We start from the raw sequence: 24,076 nt of genomic DNA on the forward strand, positions 1-24,076 counted from the left end.
CAGGCGAGGAGAAAATGAACCATTAGAAACACTCTCAGAACATCTTCATAACAAAGGCCTACTCGGCAGGGAGAAGATTTTTATCTGAGCTGCATCTCAGTTAGGAGGAAGGGCAATTAACCAACTTCACCCTCTCTGGCCTTCCTGTCCCACTTAAATCAGGAGAGGAAGAGAGGAAGCTAAGAAACACTTGGGAAGGTCAGGGATACAGGTCCACTAAAATTTAATCATAAGACTACAGAATGCTTTCTCTCCTCCACACCTTATCACCACATAAACAGGGCTTCATTATAATGCCAATGGATTACAACTCAAAGAGCTACAAAGCACAGGCTACCTTGCTTCCCCGAAAATAAGACCTAGCTGGACCATCAGCTCTAATGTGTCCTTTGGAACAAAAATTAATATAAGACCCGATATTATATTATATTATATCATATCATATTATATTATACCCGGACTTATATAAAACCCGGTCTTTTGTATTATATTACATTATATTATATTATATCCAGTCTTATATTGAATAAGACCAGGTATTATATTAATTTTTTCCCCAAAAGACACAAGTAAGATCTAGCTGATAGTTTTTGGGAAAACATGGTATATTTAGGAAGCAGTTCTTAGAGACATGCAAAGATAACATGAAAGATAAAAACAAGGACACTAGAGGAATTTGAAACCTCTGGAACTTATATCTGCATCAAACATTAAACACAATTCAACTCCTACCTATATTAACATACAATTTCACACTAAAGACCTCAGATACATCATGTTGGACTTTCAACAAAATAATTATAAGGCATTCTAAAAAGCAAGAAAAAAATAAAAGCAAACTATATGCTGTCTATAAGAAACACATTTTAAGTATGAAGACACAGAGATAAAAATAAAAGGTGGAAAAAGAGACATCCTAAAAAAACACTAATAAGAAAACTGGGGTGTCTGTGTTAATAGGAGACAAAGTAGACATCAGGACAGGGAATATTCTCTGAAGAAAGAGCAACATTTCATAATGATAAAATGCTCAGTTCATTGATATGACATAAAAAACAAAAACTCGTATGCTCCTAATAACAGAGCATCAAGTTGTGTGTAGCAAAAAAGAACTGAAAAGAGAAATTAAAATGTACAATTATTTGAGATTTCAATATTCTTCTCTCAATAACTGAGAGAAAAAGCGCACAGAAAATCACAAGGGAGGAAGAATAAGAATTACATTGGGCTTCTCTTCAGAAAATATGGAAGCAAGAAGAGAGTGGACTGCCATATTTAAAGTGCAGAAAGTAAACATTGCCCCAATCTAGAATTCTATATCCAGTGAAGTTATCCTCCAAAAGTGAAGTGTAAATACTGTCTCAAACAAAAATTGAGAAATTTTTTTGCCAATAGATTTGCCTTGAAAGAAATGTTAAATGAAGTTCTTCAGAGAGAAGGAAAAGGATATAGATCAGAGAGCTGAATCAAAAAAAAAAAAAAGTAAGAGGAGGAATACAGGAAGGTAAAATAAAATAAAGTGTATATTTTTATTATTTTTAATTGCACTAACAAACAGTTTATTCCAAATAACAATAGCAATAATGTATGCTGTGATTATACTTATGGAAAAGTGAAACAAATGGAAGCAAAATTATAAGGGATAGGAAGGGGGAATTGAGAATACTCTGTTATAAAGCACCTACAAACCCCATGAAGCAGTATCATATTACTTGAAAATTGACTTGGATTAGCTGCAAATATATATTGTAAACACTGGGGCAGTCACTAAAAAAATAAAAAGCTAGAAAGAAAGAAATATAATGAATATACTAAAAAAGGAGAGAAACTGGAATCATATGAAATGCTCAATTAAAACCATAGAAGACAGAAAAAGAGTGGAAGACAAAAATGAAACAAAAAACATAGATAATGAATAGGAAACAGTAACAAAGATGATAGATATTTATTCAATTGTGATGGTCTGAATGTTTGTGTCCATCTAAAATTTATATGTTGAAATCCTTCCTAACCCCCAAAGATGATATTAAAAGATGGGCCTAGATCATGAGGGTGAAGCCATTATAAATGAGATTAGTGCCTTATAAAGGAGGCTCCAGAGATATCCTTAGCCCCTTCCATCAAGTAAAGACACAGAGATAACAGGCCGGCTATGAACCAGGAAGAGGACCTTCACTAGAAAGTAACCATGCTGGTGCTTTGACTTTGGACTTTCAGCTTCCAGAACTGTGAGCAATAAATTTCTGTTGTTTATAAGCCACCCTGTCTGTGGTATTTTGTTACAGCAGCCCATATAGACAAAGACACCAACTGTATTAATAATCACTTTAAACAACACTGATCCAAATGCACTAATTAAAACACAGAGATTGTCACAGTGGATAAAAACAAGACCCACCACAAGCTGTCTATAAGAAACCCACTTTAAATATAAAGACACAGATAGATTAAAAGTAAAGGGATGGAGCATCACACAGTGCTAACACATCAAAGGAAAGCTGAAGTAGCTATATTAATTTCAGACAAAGAAGACTTCAGAGTGAGGGAAATTAAAAAAGGGGGCATTGAGTAATGATAAAAGGGTCAATTCTCCATGAAAACATAAAAATCCTTGACGTGTATGTATGCACTTAAAAACACCGTGTTAAAATATATGGGGAAGAATCTGCAAGAACTACAAAGAAAAACAGATTTATCCACTATCATAGTTGGAGACTTCAACACCATTCTATCAGAAATGGACAGACCCAGCAGGCAGATAATCAGTAAGGACATAGTTGAATTGAACAGCACCATCAATCAACTTGACCAAATTGATATCTATAAAATACTTCCTCCAACAACAACAGAATATACATTCTTCTCATGGAATGTTCACCAAGATAGATCAAATTCTAAGTCATAAGACATACCTCAACAGGTTTAAAATAATAGAAATAATAAAGTTTGCTCTCAGACCACAATGGGATTATACTAGAAATCAATAACAGAAAAACACTGGAAAATTCCCCAAATACCTGGAGATTAAACAACACACATTTGAATCACACGGATCAAAAAAGAAGCCTCAAGAGATATTAATATTTTTAACTCATTTAAACTGGAAATACAAATTTTGTATTTTACCAAAATTTGTGAAATGTAGCAAATGCAGTGATTAAAAGGAACTTTTTAGCATTGAATGTATAAATTAAAGAGGAAGGTCTAAAGTCAATCTGTGTTTTAACCTTAGGAAACTAGAAAAAAATGAGCAAATTAAATCCAAAGTAAGCAGTAGCAAATAAAAGATAAAAAACTAGGGCAGAAATCAGTAAAACCGAAAGCAGGAAATCAGTAGAGAAAACCAAGACCAAAACCTGCTTCTTTGAAAAGATCAATACAATTGATTAATCTCTAGCTAGGCTAATTAAGAAAAAGGAAAAAAAACACACAAATTACTAACATCAGAAATGAAAGAGGCCGTTACTACTGATTCCATGGACATTAAAAGGATGTTAAAGGATATTATTAAAAACTCTATTCCCACAGATTTGATAGCATATTAGTAGATGAAATGGACCAATTCTTTGAATACATATTTTACCAAACTCACACAAGAAGAAATAGATAATCTCAAGCCACTGTTCATGTAAAATGGTGCAACCAGATGGAAAGTACTTTGATAATTTCTTAATAGTTTAACACATACTTATCCTATGGCCCATAAATTTCATATATAGATGTGTACCCAAGATAAATGAAAGAAATGTCTACAAAATAACTGATACACAAATATTTAAAGCACATGTTTCATAATAACCCCAAACTGGAAACCCAAATGTCCATTAACAGGTGAATGGACAAACAAATTATAACATATCCAAATGTAATAGAATATACTTAGCAATAAAATGAGAAACTACTGAACATGCAGTGACATATATACATATCAAAAATATTATGCTGAATATAATAAGCCAGACTTGAAAGAGCATTTAACATATGATTCCATTGTTTCACAGAAAGCAGTTCAGTGGCTGCCTGTGGCCAGAGGTGAAGGGGGCGATTCACTACAAGGAGACTTCTAGTCTCCTTGAGAAAACGTTTGGGGGAGAATATTCTATCTTGATTGTGGTGATGGTTACCACAGCTCACATTTGTCAAACCTCAAGGAACTGTACCTTAATAAATGAATTAATAAAAATTTTAGCCATACATAAAATAGGTGGTCAGCTTTTGAAAAGGATATCTTGTCTGCAAAGTGAGTGAATGAACTCTGTTCCTTAATGTTAACAGTTATGCTTCCAACTTTGCCCTTCACTATGGAATGTATGACAATAAAGGCAAATAAGAGGACCAACCAAAAGTATAGAAACTAAACAAAAGCTTCAAATTGATCACAAAATTAATCAACAAATGATAAATGCATGTCTTAAAAAATGAGAACCTGGAAGACAGCAGAGACGGTAACACTGTGCTTGCCTCCTCTCACAACCACCTCAAAATTACAACTAAACTACAGAATAACCATCCTTAAGAATCATCTGAAGCCTAGCTGAACAGAAGTCCTATAACTAAGAACATACAGAAGAAGGCATGTCGAGATTTGTAGGTGGGGTGGAGATAGAGAATGGGCTGATCCCACACCCATGTGTGCTGTTTAAAAATTGGGAGGGTTATCTTAGCTGCAGAGGTCCTCCCAGAGAAGCAAGGGGTCCCAGCCTGGGGTTCCAGTGCCAGGAATAGAAGTCTCCATAACACTAGCTGTGAAAACCAGTGGAGACTGTGGCTGAGTGAGATGGAGGGTGGCTGGAGTCCCAGGTGCTCCTCTTAAAGGGCCCATTTTGGCTGCCACCCTGTGTTTGTTTCTATGTATTAGGTAGAGCTACTATGTCTCCCAGTCTTAGTAGAGTGGCCTTATGTAGTAGGTGTCCTGTGGGTCCCAAATGAAAGCTCAAAACAAAGCTCCAGAAAAAGAACTAAACAAAATGGACATAAGCAAGCTACCAGATGTATAGTTCAAAACACTGGTTATAAGGATGCTCGATAATCTCAGGTAGAACTTCAACAAAGAGATAGAAAACATAAAAATGGAGATAGAAAACAAAAAAACGAACCATTCAGAAATGAAGAATACAACAACTGAAATAAAGAATACATCAGAGGGAATCAACAGCATATTAGATGAAGCAGACTTTAAAGATAAGGTAGAAAACACCCAATTGAACAGAAAAAAAAATAGAACCCCCCAAAATGAGACTAGTTTAAGGACCTCTGGGACAACATCAAGTGTACCAACATTCGCATCATAGGGGTACCAGAAGAAGAAGAGAGAGCACAAGGAATAGAAAACCTATTCAAAGAAATAATGACAGGAAACATCCCTAATCTGGTGAAGGAAATAGACATACAAGCCCAGGAAATACAGAGAGTCCCAAACAAGATGAACCCAAAGAGGCCCACACCAAGACACATCACAATTAAAATGCCAAAGGTTAAAGACAAAGAACCTTAAAAACAGTAAGAGAGAAGCAGTTAGTTACCTATAAGGGAGCTCCCATAAGACTCATCTGATTTCTCAACAGAAACTTTGCAGGCCAGAAGCGATTGGCATGAAATATTCAAAGTGATGGAAAGCTAGGACCTACAACCAAGATGACTCTATCCAGCAGGGTTATCATTTAAATTGAAGGACAGGTGAAGAGCTTCCCAGACAAGAAAAACCTAGAGGATAAGTGAAATAAGTCACTCGGAGAAAGACAAATACCAAATGATCCCACTTATTTGTGGAATCTAAAGAACTGAACAAATGAGCGAAGCAAACAGAAATAGTCTCAGAAATATAGAGGAAAAACTGATGGTTACTAGTTGGGACGGGGGTGAGGAAGAGAGAGAAGGGGAAGGTTAGACAGCATAAATTGGTAATTACAATACTGCCACGGGGATATGAGAGACAGTTTGGGGAATATAATCAATAATGTTGTCAAGATTTTGTAGGGTGTCAGATGGGCATATGCCTTATTAGGGAGACCACTTTATGAATAGTGTAGATGCTTGACCATTGCACTGTACGCCTGAAGCTGAAGCTGAATAATATTGTATGTCAACTATAATTTTATATATATATATGGTCATGGGATATGGAGTACAGCATAGGGAATAGCGTCAATAGAATTGTAATAAACATGTACGATGCCAGAGGGGCAATAGATTGGGGGCGGGGGGTTATCACTTTATGAGGGATGAAATGTCTAGCTATTACATTGTTTTGTATACCTGAAACTAACAATAATAAAATTTAAAAAAAAGAAAAAGCTAGAGGAGTTCATCACCACCAAACCAATATTACAAGAAATATCATTCATTGCAGCTTTATTTATGGTGGCCAAGACATGGAAACAACTGAAATGTCCTTTGATCGATGAATGGATAAAGAAGTTGTGGTATATTTACACAATGGAATACTATTTGACTGTAAGAAAAGATGAAATAGGACCATTTGTGACAACATGAATGGATCTTGAGATTATAATGCTAAGTGAAATAAGTCAGACAGAAAAAGCAGAGAACCATGTGATTTCACTGATATGTGGTATATAAACCAAAAACAACAAAAGAACAAGACAAACAAGTGAGAAACAAAAACTCATAGACACAAACAATAGTTTAGTGGTTACTAGAGGGTAATGGGGGAGGGGAGTGGTAGATGAGGGTAAAGAGGATCAAACATATGGTGATGGAAGGAGAACTGACTCTGGGTGATGAACATACAATGTGATTTATAGATGATGTAATACAGAATTGTACACCTGAAATCTATGTAACTTTACTAACAATTGTCACCCCAATAAACTTTAATTAAAAAATAAAAATAAAACGAAAGGTCAAAGGGACTACATTAAGAAGGAGAAAAAAATTAAAGCTATGAATAATAAAATGGCAATAACTACATATCTATCAAAAATTACTTTAAATATAGATGGATTAAATGCTCCAATCAAGAGAGAGGGTGGCTGAATGGATATGAAAACAAGACCCTTACATAGGCTGCTTACAAGAGACACATTTCAGATTGAAAGACACACACAGACTGAAAGCAAAGGGATAGAAAAAGATATTTCATGAAAATGGAAACAAACAACAAAAAGGCTGGGGTAGCAATACTATACCAGACAAAATAGACTTTAAAACAAAGGCTATAACAAGAGACAAAGACCCAATAATCCGACTTCTGGGTATTTATCTAAAGAAACCGAAAACACTACTTTGAGGGGACATGTATATCCATATGTTCACTGCAGCATTGTTTACAATGGCCAAGATGTGGCAGCAGCCTGGGTGTCCGTCCATGGAAGAATGGATAAAGAGGAGGTAGTACATACATACAATGCAATATTACTCAGCCATAAAAAAGAATAAAATCTTGCCATCTGAAACATGGATGGACCTGGAAGCTACTCTGCTGTGTGTAGTAAGTCAGACAAAGACAGATGGCCTATGATTTCACTTATATGTGGAATCTAAAGAAAAAAAATAAATGAACAAAACAAACAAATTTATAGATACAGAGAACCCCTTGATGGTTGCCAGATGGATGGAGGTTTGGGGGGACAGGGTGAAAAAGGGACGGGATTAAGAAGTACAAATTGGCAGTTACAAAATAGTCACGGGGATGTAAAGTACGACATAGGGAATATAGTCAATAATATTGAAATAACTTTATACGGTGTCAGATGGGCACTAGATTTATTGGAGTTGTCACCTCATAAGTTATATAAATGCCTAATCACTATGTTGTACACCTGAAACTAATAGATGATATATCAACTGTAATTGAAAAATAAAAAAATTATAATTAAAAAAGGAGAACCTGGCCTGATATAGTATTATTTGTGGCTGTCCCCCTGGCCTGCTCACTTCTATAAATCAACATTACTGCATGAATGAGTTTGATTCTCTAAGTCCCAACCTCCCTCAATCACCAACCGGGTGTGTAGCCGCAGGCAAGTAAGTTAATGCTTGCTCATAAGACACCTGGACTTCTGGGTCTGAAAGTCGTAATGCTATTTTTAAAGACAAGGATGAAAGTAGCAACTTCCATGATATTGTAACTGCTGAGTTAATTTATGAGCGTTAATGGGAGGTACAGGAATCAAGTCTGCTGGTGAGAATATTTCCTAGTGTTCTTCATCTGAGAATGTCCTTGTTTCATCTTCATTCCTCTAGGGTGTTTCCAATGGATATAGCATTCTATATTGGTCATTCCCTTTCTGTTTTCCCCAGCAGTGTAAAAATGTCCCACTGCCTGACCGTCATGCTTTCTGTGAGGGAAATCCATGGTCCTGGAGTCAGAGGTCTCCCATGGGTGCAAGACAGCAACAAACACACAGGCGGAAAATTTACTCCAAGTCCTCTGACTGCTCCATCCCTCACACCAGAACTATAGTGTTTTCCTTGGGAATTTTGCTATTCACATGTGGAGCGAAATTTCATGTTTCCAGCTGCCTTGAGTTCAAACTAGGAGATGCTGAAGACAAAGGAAAAAGGTGGGCATGAGGGGCACTCACTGACTGGGGGAACGTCCTCAACAGCCTGTTACCATTTACTTTCGGGGGTCCTCAGAGAGCTGCTCCATGCACCTCATCCAGGGTCTCACTTCCGATCAGTGGGAGACAATGGGCTGCACTTACTCCACCTTTATCCTACTTATGTTTTCGCATCTCTCTTCCCCGGAACGTTTCAAGTACCATGGGGCAGAGATCGAGTCTATATATTAATTACTGCTTCCCCCGACTTCACTTCAATGCTTTTTACATAGTAGCTCCTCCTCTAAAATTCAATGAATTAATCAATACACAGCAAAGACTAAATTAGATGACATTTGTCAAGAAACTGGCACCGTGTCTGCCATAAAGATGGCCAGTACCAATAAATGAGGGCATCTATTGTCATCGGCAGAGACTGAAGCCGGCCATGTCCATCTCCTTTATTTTCTACCTAATTAACACAGAAACATGCAAAACAGAGCTAGAAGCTCCCACCTATTTAAGTAAATGAGGCACCTCTCCAAAGATGTTACCCGTAAGCCCCAAGCAAATCTGACTTTATTGTACCAAATGTTGCACAGAAAAACACAAGGACTGTTTTGCATGTGCTCGTACACGTGAGTGCGTGTACACACACACACACACACACACAGTATCTAAATGAGAATCCTGTGAAAGAGGACTTCGTCCACTGCTGCTCGCATGACTCTCCCCCACAGAGGCAGATTCTATCTTTGGGGGAACCCTCGGTACCTAAGACTTTGAAGATGAGTGCCCTCTCTTCTCCACAGAAGTGACACTGCAGAACGCGGCGGCAGGGTCTCTGTTGCATGATGCCAGGACCACGCTGACATCACGGTACCTCCCGTGAATGTGGCCCCAGGGCTCAGGCCGTCTGTGGCCTGCTCAGCCACTCAGCGGCCCTGTCGCACGTCTCCAGTCCAGTCTTCTCCTTCTCCTGTTTACCAAACCAGTGAGCACCGCTCGTCGGCGGAACGCAACGGGCCCCTGTTGTAAGAACGTCTGGGAAATGTAGCTCCCCGATTTCCAGCACCTGCTCTTCAGGGAAGACCTCCAAAGGCCGGGGAGAGGACTGTCTTTTCATTTTCTCTTTAAACTGCTCTTGTAGGGATGCACACTGCTAGAGCCCCAAACTTCAGCCATCTTTAATTCCTAGGAGAAACGTGGTCTTCTGACATAGTGCTGTATTTTCTTTGTTAAGGTTTTAGTTGTAATTTTCACACCATGATCCTAAATGGGGTGGCCTATACATCTTTTGTGTTAGTCTTGCTGGATTTTAGTGTGAGAGCTACGCTAGCGTCAGTGAATGAGTTGGAAGTCATCTTTTTGTCTCCTGTGGAATAGTTTACAAAGTATAAGGTATCACCTACTCCTTAAACATTTAAAGTATGCCTGCTAAGGTCTGGGCCTGCTTTCCCTTTTGTTTTTATGCGTAGCCCTCAGATCACCTCTCCCATTTTGTCTACAGGTTATTTTTCTCTGTAGATTTGTCCTCTTTTGGGGTCCACTTTAGTTCATCCATTCTCAATTATTTCTAAATAGTTTTAAATTTTGTTTTCAATTTTCTTTTTCACCCAAGCTATTTAGAAAATTGTTTTTTAATTTGCAAGTGAATGGATTCTTTTTTAATGTGGCAGGAAAATTACTCACCAATGCAAGTCGCCACTTCTCTCCTGCTTGAAAAATCGCATTCTGTTCAGGGTGGCAATACGCCCAGCTCGGAGGCATGAGTCACGGCTTCTCCAGCAGTCCTGGAAGTGCTATTTCCCACTGCCACTCACTCACTTTCCCAGCCTGCTCTGTGACACGGTAGTCATGGGACCCTACCTGGCTGTGTTCGTCCTGCTTTGCTGTGACAATGAAACACTGGGACTTCCAGTAGAGCAGAGAGGGCAAGCACAGATGACAGGCTCTGCCTGGGCCAGCTCCTAGTTTCATCAGCTGACAGGCACATAACCTTGGGCAGGTTACTGCATCTCTCTCTGCCTCAGTTCCCCCATCTTTCAGTGAGAAGTAATAGTGCCTACCTTGTGGATTAATGTGAGTGTTAGCGAGCGTAAAAGTGTCAGGGGCTGAGAACAAAGGTTGGCACAAAGTCAGCCCGACAAAGTATCATGACCATATTGTAAGAATTATTAATGCTGTTCTTGTGATAATCATCATCATCACCTTGGGACCGTGAGGACGAAGAGCCAACATAAGGAGAATACAGAGCAGAAGCAAAGAAAGGGTTGGATCCGTGATGAGGCTGGTGAGCCTAGCCTGGCAAACCCACCTCTAGATATTCAGAGAACAATAAATGCCCGTCCTCAGGTCCTCTGCTCACTCGCAGTGAATGCATTTCTAACTGATATGGCTAATTATCTTTTTCATTAATTGTATTTTTCATTAATTAAAAAACTGGTGCCAAGCACCACTCTAGGCTCTGGGGATACAGCCGGGAACAACAAAGGAAACTTTTGCCTCCTGGAGCTGACATTCTCTTTAATACTGATTTGTTACTGTACTCCATTAAAGTCAGAGAAAGTGGCCTTTCAGCTCTACTTTGGGGACTCTCCTGAGATTTTGTTCCTAACACAATTTTTATAAATATCCCCCTGGGTGTTTGAAAAGAACACACATGCCGTATATGTGGAGTAAAGTTTTGGCCAAGGTTCCTTTCCTGTATATCGATGTCCCGTGTTGCTCAAACACCATTTGTTGAACAGACGTCTCTTTCTTTATGAAGTTGTTTCTGCCCCTTTGTCAAAAACCCAATGGCCATGTTTCTGGAGGTAAAGCGAGAGGAGGAGAGGGGAGGAAAAGAAAAGAGAAGGCAAACACAGTGGAAGTATGGAACACAGAAATGCCAAATGTTGGCAAAGCTGGTACCTCCTGAGCTTGAGTTCCCCGCAGGTGAGGTGTCCAATGGGGGGATCCATCGTTTCACACTGAAACACATTCTCTAATACAGATCTTCACACCCTAGTGTGTGCTTAAGCAGAAACGCTCCCATTTAACAGAAAGCACAATCTGGAATGTTCCCGGCAGCTCTGTTTGTGGTAGCCCCACACTGGAAACCACCGTGATGCTCCTCAGTAGAACAGACAAAGGGGTTCACATGATGGTTTGCAACAGAGCAACGAGAATGAACGATCTAGCACATCTCGCGAGAACACAGCCAACTCTCAGAAACACACATGTGGGAACAGGAGGTGAGAGACATAAAAAAGGGGCAGATGATATCATTTCACTTCTGGGAAGTAAAGGGGCAGGCAAAAGTCACTTGTATTGCTAGAAGTCTGGCTGGTGGCTGGCCTTGGTGGGGATGGGGGAATTCTGAGCTTATGGAATGTTCTGTCTCTTTACCGAGGCGCTGGTTATACAGGTGTGTTCAGTGTGTGACAACTCCACAAGCTGTACGCATGTGTGCTGTTCCGTGGGTATATCATACTTCAAGTAAGAGCTTAGAAAAAAGAGAGAAAGAGAAAGGCAGTGCTCCTCTGGGAGGAAATTATACAGTCTTCATGTAAGAGTAAAATTGCCCCTATTTTTGCAGACCGGGGTGCGCTCTGCCTGCCTGCTCCATGACCATGCATGTATGGCCCAGTTAATTAATTAACCCTCCCCAGGTATCCTAAGTGTCATGTTCTAGGCAGTGTAGAGGATGCTGATTGCACATGCCCCCTCATAAGCTTAAAATCTTGCAAAAAGAAAAGAGGCTCCACTGCCATCACGCCCTCTGAGGCTAAACAGTGCAAGGGACTGAGTAATTGCACCCACCTGGTAAGCCTCGGCTCAGACAGTCACAGTAATTCTGCCTAAAACCCCATGTCGTTTCTTGTCTAAAGCACTCTCGCCATGAAATGGTCTGTGTCACACACAAGCACACTGCTCCTTTTGAAACCGGCGTCTTGGACCGCACTGCTCGTTCAGCCTGTCGCTATGGCAGACTGTGGACTCCAGCTAGGAAACGCTGACTGTGAATGCCTGTGGACACTATTACATTCCATGCAATTTCCAGAGCAGTGCAGAGTCCCTGCAAGCTCCTGTTGGGAGCAAGGACTCTTCTTTCTTCTTTATGAGAGTGGAAGATGTCTCCATCCTTTCTGGGGGAAGCCACAGGGATTAATGTTCTGAAGGCACAGAAATAACCTGGGGCCAGAAGCTTCTTCTGCTCTCTCTCCCTCTCTCTCTCTCTCTCTTTCTCTTAGCTTTTAGGGCTCAGAGTGGGGATACTACAAAGCCAGGCCTGCATCTTTCAATTTTATCAGCAGAGATTAGGGGGAGAGGAAAGTCCACTCCCAACCCCCACATCTCACATATGTCCCAGGAACGTTTTTGCTCCAGCCGTGCACAGTATGAATCATAAAGCAATGTGAGACTGGGGGCGTAATGGGCTGAAGTCATCAAGAACTAGTAAACTGTCACAATCACCTAGATGTAAACTTTCTCAAGAAGCCATGCCATGTAGCCGTCACTTATGAATCCCTATGTTAAATAATACTCCGGTGTTTTAGTAAAGATTCCCACCTTGCTACAAAGGAAAATACCTAAAATCACCATTAGGCACACACCACAGATATAACATAGGCCAGCACGCAAGATAAAGGACAGTGGTGGTTTTAACATCTCCTGGCATCGTGCCCTATCTGTAGTGAACAGTTCTGTTGAAAGAGCCTTAAATACTGAAATCACCAAAGCAAGCTTACAAAATATTGATCCCAACCATATCATAAACAACCTGAAAGTATGACCATCATCCTCATCCCTGTGGTTCTCAGGGGCTCAGGGATGCACGCGCCGCCCCCACACATACACACATGCACACACATGCACACACACGTATGCACACACATGAACACACACCCACAAGCCCACACACATGTACACCAAGCTGGCCAGGAGCTGGTGTCTCATTCCAGGGGGGGCTGTTATTCCTATGAGGGAGCAGAGATTCGATTCAAAGCCAGAGGCACCTGGACCAGACTTCCTCAAGCCAGCTGCCCCTCCAGCGGACACCTCTACAATTTCCCGGATAACCTACTTAAGCCAGAAGGACATGTCATTTAACAAGGGACGTGGAGAATAGGGACCAGAGGAGCAGGCAACTTGTCCACCTCCGAGAAAAGCTCAATAGGGCAAAATGGAACCAACACCTGCCTCCCAACCCAGGAGTCCCCTGAGGAGACAAAGGGAAAGGAAGTTACAACGTTCACAGTAGGGTTCTGGCCCTACCGCTTCCCACTTGACCCCCACAGGGGCCCCTGAGATGGGCGCCACTCGTCTCCCTCCACAGGTGGGGTGGCTCCGAGATGTGAAAGGATTTGAGGAGATCAGAGCCAGGTGCGTGACCGAGTGAGTGCCCAAGTTTAGCCTCTGAATCCTGGAGCCAGCGCTCCTGCAGCCCCACCCCGCCTGTGTGACCCTCTCCTTAGAAAATCAGCCCCTTGCCTGACCATCCATCCATCTGGGAGGAGCTCTCTATGAGATCCGGATGGCTCTGGCCCACCACCATCCACAGGGTCACGTCCCAAAGCAGAACCAAAGGGCAGCTCTGTGACGCCGGGTGCCTGCCGCTCCTCAGACCTGCAGTCTTGTGCAGCCCCCGCCGGGTGCCCCCAAAGACCTGCTCATCTGCCAGCCCCACCCCCAAAGTCTCCAGACCCTCCAGAGGCCACGGGTGCCTTTTGTTGACAGTGTTCCAACAAAAGATAAAGCCCATTATCAAAAAATAAACATTCTCAAGGGCCCACAAGTGGGGTATGCCTAAGTGATTTCTGCGGGGTGTTCCCTCTCCACACTGCCACCCTCCGTCCAGCTCCCTGAGGGTCGTAGACAACGGCCCCCAGGGAGGCCCCACTTGAAGAAACAGCCTAGTGCAGGAAGGGGGAGAATCCCGGGGGCAGCACATGAGTGGACAGCACTCCTGGGGGGTAGGGGCTCAGGTGACAGCCGAGAATCTACTTGTGCCACTGTGGGACCCCAGATAGCAAACCAGCGCCTTTCTGGCCCCAGCCCGGGAGAGGAGGAAAGGTGCCCACCATCTTTTTCTGGCTCTGCTTTCGCCCAGGGAGACACAGTGGAAAAGGCACGGGTTTGCCACTTGCTTTCGTCTGCTCAGGCGGCCAAACAAAACAGTGCAGGCTGGATGGCTCGGAGGACAGAAGGGGCTATGGCAGTTCTGGAGGCTGGAATCTGAGACCCTTGTATGGGCTGGGAGGGGGTATGTCCCGGGCCTCCCCAGGAGCTGGTGGCTGCTGGCTGCTGGCATTCCTTGACTTGCAGCCACCGACCCAGCCTTCACCTCCACATGGCCTTCTCCCCCTGTGCGTGTCTATGTCCAAAATCCCCCTTTTGACAAGTACACTATCATATGGGACTTGGGCCCTCCCCCCCACACACACTCCAGAATGACCTCATCTTAACTGATTACATCGGCAGAGGCCCTATTCTGAGTAAGGTCACCCTCTGAAGTCCTGGGGGTGACGGGACTTTAATACATGAATTTTGGGAGGATACAATTCAGCCGATGACAACGCAGAACAAAAGTCCAGCTCTCAGCACTGCCACTGCCTTTCCTTGGACACATGAACAAAAATGAGGCTCCGTAGCAGGCCTGACAAGCTCAGGGACTAAAAGCCCTGCACAGGCTGGTCACTCCAACCTGGGCAGGCCCTGGGGGAGGCGCTCCCAGGCCTGTCGCCACCTAACAATAAGGCTAATTCTCACCCTGGGCAGGCCCAGTCTGCTGTTCTTGGGCATCTAGGATAATAGACTTTGGAAATGTCAGAGCGATCTCTTCTCCAGACCTCCAGATAAACAGCCGGTGCCAGGGCGAGACGACCCCAACAGCCCTCACTGCTGTCTTCTGCCCACGTACCTCTGTAAATTGTGTGCTAAATGTGAGGTGCCCTGCACCCACCCGTGTGAAGAAGTGTGTGTCTCTCCATTTCCCTCTTCAGCCAATCCCAGACACTTCCCTGCTTTGCTTTCTCCCGCCTCCCTAACCTCCCACCAATAGATTTCCTGTAACCCCCCCTTACACCTCTCCCTGTGATTTTAATGTATAAAATGAACCGCAAACCTGCTCTTCCTCAGGGCATTTTCTCAATCCTTTGAGATTTTGCTTCCAGGTCTGGCCCTCAGCCTTGGCTCAAATGTAACTCTTGAAACCTTTCTTTAGTTTTCCTGGACAGATACAGACTGTGATGGCATCAGCCTGCGACGCGTGCCCCTGGTGTGTGAAGCAGGAAGGTAACCCCGTCTCTCGGGGTGGAGCTGGGGGCACCTCTGCTGTGTATTTCACGGGAGGCTCCCCACGTGCTCCACACGGCATGGCGGCATCCGGATCCTGACAGTCATCAGACTGCCCTGCCAGTGGCTCTCAGGCAGGGGGTGGCACTGTGCCCCCCCTACAGGTGTAAACATCCCTCCCCCATTCCCTGGCAGCACCAGTGACCTTCAGACAGACATTAAGAGACAAGTGAGGTGTGGAACAGCCACAGATGGAAGGGCCCAATTGTCCCTTTGCAGCCCTTCTCCCGATCCTGCACTTCTCCTGGACGCTCCTCCTGGATGGAGCTAGATGTTCTAAAAAGGAAAGTCACTGGCATGGCTGTCCATGTCCCACTGCGCATGTCCGCAACTTATTGACTTGGCCTCTGCTTCCAGTGTACTTTGCTCCAGAAAGGAGCTTAGGGGCACACGCTGAGTAAATCCCGTTCCAACCAGATGGATCCACACCTCAGAGGCCTGAATAATCGGAAAATAAGATTAACCCCAAACTTCCTTTTGACCCAAAAGCTGGCATGGTAGACCTGACATCCCTCTTTTCAAAGGCATGTTGTTTTCAAACTGTACGCTCAGCCTTTTCAGGTGTGTGCAAGTGACAAGGCTGATGGTGGGAGGCTGATGACGGAGGCGATAACGAAACATAGGCGCACATCGTATAGACTTTACGAGTTATAAATGGAGGAAGGGAAGACGAGGGGAGAACGCCAGTGCTGAAAATGGAAGCAGGGATTGGATGGAAAAGAAGGTGAAAAGAGAGACAGACTGATAGAGACCCACACTGCCAAAAGCAGCGCCTTTCCTAAACTTAAACCAAATTCTCCCCTGGGAGGGTGAGGACTCTCTCATCTGCCTCTTCAAAATTGTGAATTCTTTCGGAGAACTGCCTGGGGGTCAGAGGTCGGTCACATTAGCCATTCACCTCCAGAAAGCCAACTTGGAGCTTGGCTCTTCCCATCTGGCACCTGTAATCTAAATTTGCCCTCTGGGGACACCTTTGCCACAGGAAACAGTCTCACCCACGGGGAACAAGCTGGCAGGTTCTGCTCCAGCATCGTCCTGGGATACCAGCTGGCCCAGGACCGTAGTTAGTGCCTGGGGGGAGGGGAGGCAACACCCAGCACTCTGCTCTCCACGGCCCCCCAGCCTCACTTCCACACCAGCCCCCAGCTCCTGCATGGCCACACATCACACCTGGAACTGGTCAACACTTAAGCCTTCTGGCGACCCAGAGGTAAGGAACATGCGTGCTGAATTTATATTTGGTAAAGAGTTGATATGACTGTACCCATTGCCGGTGCATCAGGTTGGGGGCGGGCGGACTGCAAAATGCCCGTCTGGTCTAAGGGGCATTTGTCATTTGTCCACAGCCACAGGAATGCCCTTGCAGGGTGCATCACAGCAGTGTCCCTGGAGTGGGTTCCAGCACTGCAGCTTTTGGGTTACCCCACAGAGAGCCCCCGCCCCCGCCAGTCTAGCACAGCCACCCCCGACCCCACCCCGCACAGCCCCAGGTGTTGTACCTGAACTCTCTCATCGGGAAGACGGTGGCATCTTGACCCCTTTTCCTACAAGGAGGCTCCCATACCAATGTGCCCACCACCTCCCAGGACTCTCTCTGCAAACTGGTCCTGAAATGCCCAAGGGGCCCCAATCCCTCCCCCAAGGAAATAGGGGCCTGGCTAACACACTCATATAACTAAGAAGAACGCAGCCAAAGTGACAGGTAAAGACAAAGAACACCTGCCCCAAAGTTACCGTCCGTATGTAAAGGACACAGAAGCAGAGGGTGGCTTCCCATAATCAATCTTAGCCTCCATCTCTCGGCCGCAGCCCTGATGGGAGCTGTGCATTGTACCCAGACTGTATAATCCCATCTCATCCTGCCCTCCCGCTGGGGAAACCAAGGCAGAGGCAACGGAAGGGACTTGTCATCTGGTAGGTGGGGAGGGCGAGATGGAACCAGGTCCAGGCACACCTGAGACCTCTCTTCCCTTTCACCTTTGCAGAGAAGAAAAGCAGGACCCACAAGAGAGGAAGCAGTTCACAAAGGTCTGGTGACAAGGGACGGGCCCCCACTCACACTCACACTTCCACAGTGATTTGCCATAAAACCTTCCAGGCTTCATTACATTGGGCAGCAAACAAGCACAGAAAATCGGGGGCCCGCCCCCATTCCCTGGGTGCACACTGGGTAAATTGAGGCTACTGGACACATCTCCCAGTAATGCCTCCTGATTTAGGTTCGCTGTGACGCCAGGGTGCTTCACAGAGGGCCTGCCTTTAGATGGCTCAGTCAGCTTTAGGCACAAGCACCTTCCTAGTGAGCAGGTCCCGTTGGGTCCGAAAGAAAAGATGTAACCAGCCCCCACAAAGCACGCCCTATGCGATTACAAGGATCCACATGGATGGACTGACCATAAAACAAATGAAGATTTTCTAGCATCACCAAGTGGTCAGCTGCTCCAGTCTTCCCGCTCCCCAGGGTGGGAAAAAATCCAGATCCGAAGCCCTAGAAAGAAACGTGGCTGTCTGTGATCAGCCACTGGGCAACTTTCAGTTGTAATTTTCGTTTGTTTTCTGGAAGGGGGTGGCTAATACTCATGTTTTTCATCAGTTATCTAGATGCATATCACAAAATAACATTTATTTGCTGTTGGACTTAGAGTCAGGAAGTTACTTCTTTCTAAACCAACCAGAATTTCCATGCATGCTGAAAGGCCGTGTTCATTACGTTTCCATAGGCCATGTTCATTACGTTTTGCCTGAATGTGAAGGAGGGCATATTGGGGCGGGGGGAGAGGATGAGGGGAGGCACCTGACATCATGGTGGAAAGCACAGACATACTCACTCCTCATGGGACCTGCACCCCTGAGCATGGGGCGGACTGTGCAGGTTCTGGGGAGGGAACCTACTAAGGACATCTAAAGACTGTTTACCCATCCTTCTGTCCCCAGGCTTGGGGAGCAGCGTCTCATCTCTTGGGAAACCTGCTGGACACACCACTCCTCAGCTTGCTCAACTCTCAGGGACCCCCAAGAGCAGGAGGTCAAGAAGAGGCTGGAGTGTCCCGTGAAAAGTCTGCAGGGACGGTCTTTGCCTGCAGCCACCAAGCCAAGAGACCCTGCAGCCAGCGAGCTCTTCTTTCCTTCCCTTTTAAAATCAACACCCGTCCCCAAATTTGCTTTTGGCAAAGATTGCTGAACTACTGCTGTTTTCCCTGAAGTCACTGAAGAGCGAGTTAGATAATGAGCTGGCACGCGCTTGTGAAATGTTTACTGTGTTCCTTGAAGCCAGGGACATGCTGGTTCCTAAACTAATTTGGGGTTGCTAGATCTTTTCTACTCATTTCGGAGATCTCTGAAGTAAACACATGGACTTAAGTATAATTAAGCCGTATCAGGGAGTCAAACCAACAGTCATGGGGCTTCTTCCTAGAGGACGGACCACGGCAGACCTGTCGGTAGAAATTTTTCTCAGTTCTCCCGACAGAAAGGACAGAGACATGCATGAGCATTAAGAGACATGTGTCATGGCACACCCCAAAGATCTGGCGACAAAACACTGGGGGTCTTGACTTCGGTTCAAGGAAGCGCCCAACGTGGCAGGACTGCAGAGCAGTGGCACGCAGAACAAACCCAGGTGTTCGCAGAAGAGCTCCTGAATGTAAACTGGTTTGTATAACGCGGTTCGTAGCTGAAAATTTCTCAGGCTCAACCTGGCATATTTCTCAGTCTTATTTTTTAAAAATTAAAACCCAGGGCCTCCACTTGTGTGTAATTTCTGTGAGAACGATAATAAATGAATCCACATAAGCCCTAAATTCCCACTTTAGAAATGAAGGTCTGGGTTTAGGATGACATTTATATAAATTTCACTTGGTATTTCAGTGGCATGTTTTTCCCAAGGAGTTCAAAGGCATTTATAGACATTCTGATTAGTGCTTGTGATACCCTGGTGGGGTGGCAAATTCTATTAGCTCAGTTTTACAATTGGGAATAGAAAATCTTGCAGCAGCCAAACGGTTTGGCAAAAACCATATGGCGTGTCACTGATAATGCTGTGAGTAGAAAACAGGTTTTTTCAGCATCTCTCCCCCTGCATTAGTTTTCTGTCCAACTTGCTTGCAGGATGCTTTTTAAAAAGCATTGGATAAGGTAAGCTGACTCCTGGGGTCTGTAAAATGTCACCTGCCTTTTCGGCCTGCTGGGCAGTGTTTGCCTGTGCAGAAAGCAGTGATACTTAGCCCTGCCTCTGCGCTTGGTTGGTTTTTGGTTTTTGGTTTTTGTTTGCCTCCTGCTCTCTTGATCACCTTTCCAGTGGAGGTGCATAGTGGGAAGGAAGTGACTTCAGGTGCAAAAGAGGGAAAGAGAAGGTGCAGAATTTGGGGAAAGCCAGCAGGAGGGACCTGCCATGGGGAAGCAGTAGCAGGGAACATGTACATCTAGGTTTGCCCGGCACAGTCCTGGTTTACCTGTTATCACCGGACGACTGTTAACTCTCACTTCTACTCTTTAATTCTCCAATGTGCCCTCATTTGGATAATAAATCATGTGCCCTCCCTGTCCTCACCCCATGCAATGAACATCAGTGGGAAGTCTGAGTGTGAGGCTTTATTTATTCATTTATTTATTTATTGTTTGGCCCTCGATGACAAAAATGGTAGGGATTGAAGGGTACAGGAGACACAGAGGTGAGCGTTGCTAGCTACAAACTTGACACTCCCCCAACCCAGTGATAATTAAGAGTATAGGCTCTATAATTTATCAACTGTGCAACATATGCTAGTGGGTTAAATGGTGCGCTCCTGCCATAAAAAAGATATAGCCACCTTCTAACCCCAGGAACCTGTGGATATCCGTCTCTGCACTTGTTAGAAGGACAGATCTCAGTGCATCGTCCCAGCCATCCGGAGAGTGGAGTCCAGAAAGCATAGAGGGGCGGCCTGGCAAAAATGTCAGGCAGAGGAGCTGTGCCTCCCACACCGCAGTTCCCGAGCCCCCTTTGCTCTGCACAACCCTCTCAGGCTTGCTGAGCGCGAGCTGTAACGACCTCCCTCGTCCCCTAGTCCAGGCAAGAAGTGGAGAAGGAAGAACAAGAAGGAAGACGTGGGCTTGCTGCCTAGGGCAGATGGTGTGTCGGGAACAGATGCCAGGGACGAAGACGACACTCCCGACACCCGTCAGCTGCCATCATCTCTCAAAGAGAAGGACCTCTGGGTGCAGAGAACGAGTGGCAGCGGCCGGAGGGTGAGGTGCCACTGGGCTGCAGCTGGCCGGACGGGCTCCTGTGCTCCATCCGTTCCAAGGCATTTCAAGACCCTGCAGACACAACTGTTCAGGGAGCCCAGTAATAACACCTAAGGAGTTGTGGTGACGCAGTGGCCAGAAGGAGGTGCCAAAATATTGCAGCCGTGAGGCAACGTTAGCTGTGGGTCCAGGAGCACCCATCCCTGCAAGCGGGCTCCCTGCACGGCCCTCCGACCCCTGACCACACAACCTGCTCCTTCCAGTGTCAGCGTCCCTAGGGGCCATGCCACCTGCCAGGAGCACCCCTAACTCCCCGTACACGTGCACCCATCCTGTTCAAACTCAGATTGCTCAGGGCAGGCTTTCTTCCCCACCCCTGAATCTGGGGTCCCGTCCAGTCATCCCAGGCCTTCCCAGCCCTCTCCTCTCCTGCAGGAAACTGACGACAACTGAGCTATAATCATTGCTGCTTAGTTGTGTGTCGGGCGTTCCGGCCACTGGGAGGTAAGTCCCTGTGGGTGGCAGGTTCTTTCCCTGGTCACCACTGCCTGCCCAGTGCTAACACGACACCCATAAATACTTAATAAGTTAATAGAGTCAATAGTTCATCGGTCTGGTCCGATGACACAAATAGGGGGTGACAGTGGGGGGAAGTTCGGGTTTCCCAGCCCCGTCCATGAAAACATTTAACCTGGAGTCCTGTGGTTTGCTTTCTTCTTCCCTCCAGGCCTGAACTTTCTTTTTCTAGGACCTCAGTCTTCTGACTCCCAGCCCACACCATGGCCCCTTCATCTGCCCCACACCTACTACCTACGAGGAGAAGAGCAGGAGGGAGGTGTCCCAGGCTCCGCCGTGTTTTCTACACGGCAATGAATGACATGTTCCCTCATAAAGATGCCCTTGGAAATCCAGGAAGGTCTCTTTCCTAATGGGGTATTTTCTGCTGGAGAATAGTGAATTCACTTGTGTTTTCCAATATCCACATTTTTTTCATGGTAAATCTTTTCCATGAAATTTTGTAGTCTGTGCTTGCTTAGGAGGAATCAATTAAGGTTGTTATATTTTAGCCGTACTTCGCAATACACAGGAGATCCAAATCTGAGCTCCTAATGGCTGTGTTTTATCAAATTAAGACCACTCATTCAATTATGAATAAAAGCTCCATCAACATTATTAGCATTGTTTTAAGCCTTTTTTTCTCTCACAGAATTCCATGCCTCCCAAAGGGAGCTCCATAAAAACATCACTAGAAACCAAGGTATTAGCCTCTCTTCACAGCTCCCCCAGTTGCCTTTTTTTCTTTTTTCAAATATCCAGAGTCATTTTTCAAAAGCAGAGAAATTCTCCAAGGAAGAAATTACTTGGTGATCTGTCATTGCTACTAGAACACGACTACCAATTTTCATAAGTGGTAAAAGTAATTTCAGAAGAATAACAATAGACAAGTGGGATTGTGTGTGTGCGTGTTGTGTGTGTAAGAGAGAGAGAGAGAGAGGAGGAGGAGGAGGCAGGCGTAAATGGATGAGGGAGAAAGGAGGAATAGAAAGGCAGAACAGGACTCTGAGTGTGTCACTAAGGGTCCTGATTCAGCCCCCGTCCCCCCCCCCCCCCGGGCACAGAAGCCACCCGAGTTTAGAAACCTCAATCATAGGTGTATTGGGTGGTGCCACTTGTCACAGAGCCCCTTTATAATTATATAAAATGTCCTGAAACTTTGAAACCAGTGGGGTGGGGGCAGCAAATTTTTTCAGTGATGCCATCATCTCTCAGGCCCTTTGACTTTTATTTTTATATTTTTTAAATTATTATTTTTTTTACTTTTAAAAAGTCCACAGACCTAAAACTATATGTGGCATGTGTTGCTTGATGGGTTCAAAGTGATCAGTTCCTGAAATTTGAAGGTTTATTTTATTTGGATAATAATGACATTTCTCACTCATATTCACTTCAAATGTTTTTCATTTTTTGTGACAAATGGCACCTCCCTCCCTGCCAATTACCCAGAGGCAGACACAAATCTGAGAACAGAAGTAGCCACGAGCACCACAGTGAAAAGCAAAACGGAAGTCTTCTGTTTTCTTGACCGAATATTTCCTAGTGTCAGTAGTTGTTATTCCCAGCCAGGCAGGCAAGGGGGAAGGAAACCCGAAACTCTGCAGTGCGGGGTTACCAGCCGGGAGCTCCGTCTCGCCTCTCACATTTGCTGAGCCACCAAGATGAGCAGCGCAGGCTGCCTCAGAAATGCCTTTTATCACCTTCACAGATTCTAGAAACGACCACATCTGCCCAGATGGAGACAAGCTCCTCCCCTTTTCATACTCAGTCTATTTGCACATCACCTGTGCGCTTCCGAACACACGGCGCGTTTCCCGCATGTGTCGTGTATAAGGAAGTGCTCCCCGGCCAGGGCCAGGCCGCCGGCACAACAAGACGGGTTGACAGAGGCTCTCAGCTTCCAGCTGGACACCACCACGCCAGCCGCGTTCTTCTCTCCTGAGAGTCCTCACTGGATGCCCAGAGTCTTGCCATCTCTAGTGCCCTCTAAGCTGCTATGGTCAGTGTGGTTTTGATCTACACGAGTCTAGCCACATCGGCCCCTACTTATAATTGTCCCTTAGTTCCTGGGAGAAAGATCAAATTCCTGAGTTTTACGCTGAAGGCTCCAGGAAGTATGACCCCGGGGGATGCTCAGCCTCATGTGCCACCCCTTCCCCACCCATGTCCTCTGCCACAGCCACACCCCAAATCACGCAGCCCCCCCCCCCAGCTCTCTGCTGCTTACACCACTGTGCCTCCCCACGAAGCAACACTTACAAGTACCAAGGTCTTCTCGGGCACTGGGATGGGTGCCAATTGGAGAAAATTAAAACTGGAAGTAATGCCAGACTCAGCTCCTGCTGCCCTGACCGTGGGACAGCATCCCGGACCCCACCCCTGCCCTCTGGACGGACAGGCCGACCCACATGCTGCACAGGAAGTTTAAAGGTGCAGGTGTACGATGCACCTCA

The 24,076-nt window shown here is 45.1% G+C and overlaps 1 long non-coding RNA gene across 5 annotated transcripts in view; it reads right to left on the reverse strand.

The window, feature by feature from the left end:
• Positions 1 to 24,076, reverse strand: part of LOC109455627 (uncharacterized) — a 179,194-nt gene that overhangs the window by 48,836 nt on the left and 106,282 nt on the right. The window contains exon 1 of one of the 5 annotated variants that reach the window (XR_012494514.2): positions 15,613 to 16,035. The exons of the other annotated variants lie outside the window; for them this stretch is intronic. This is a non-coding gene — a long non-coding RNA (uncharacterized LOC109455627). Of the gene's footprint in view, positions 1 to 15,612; positions 16,036 to 24,076 lie in introns of those variants that run through there. 5 annotated transcript variants of the gene reach the window in all.

Source organism: Rhinolophus sinicus, chromosome 3 (assembly GCF_057876585.1).
Source record: "Rhinolophus sinicus isolate RSI-liver-muscle chromosome 3, RSI-T2T, whole genome shotgun sequence".
NCBI classification, from domain to species: domain Eukaryota; kingdom Metazoa; phylum Chordata; class Mammalia; order Chiroptera; family Rhinolophidae; genus Rhinolophus; species Rhinolophus sinicus.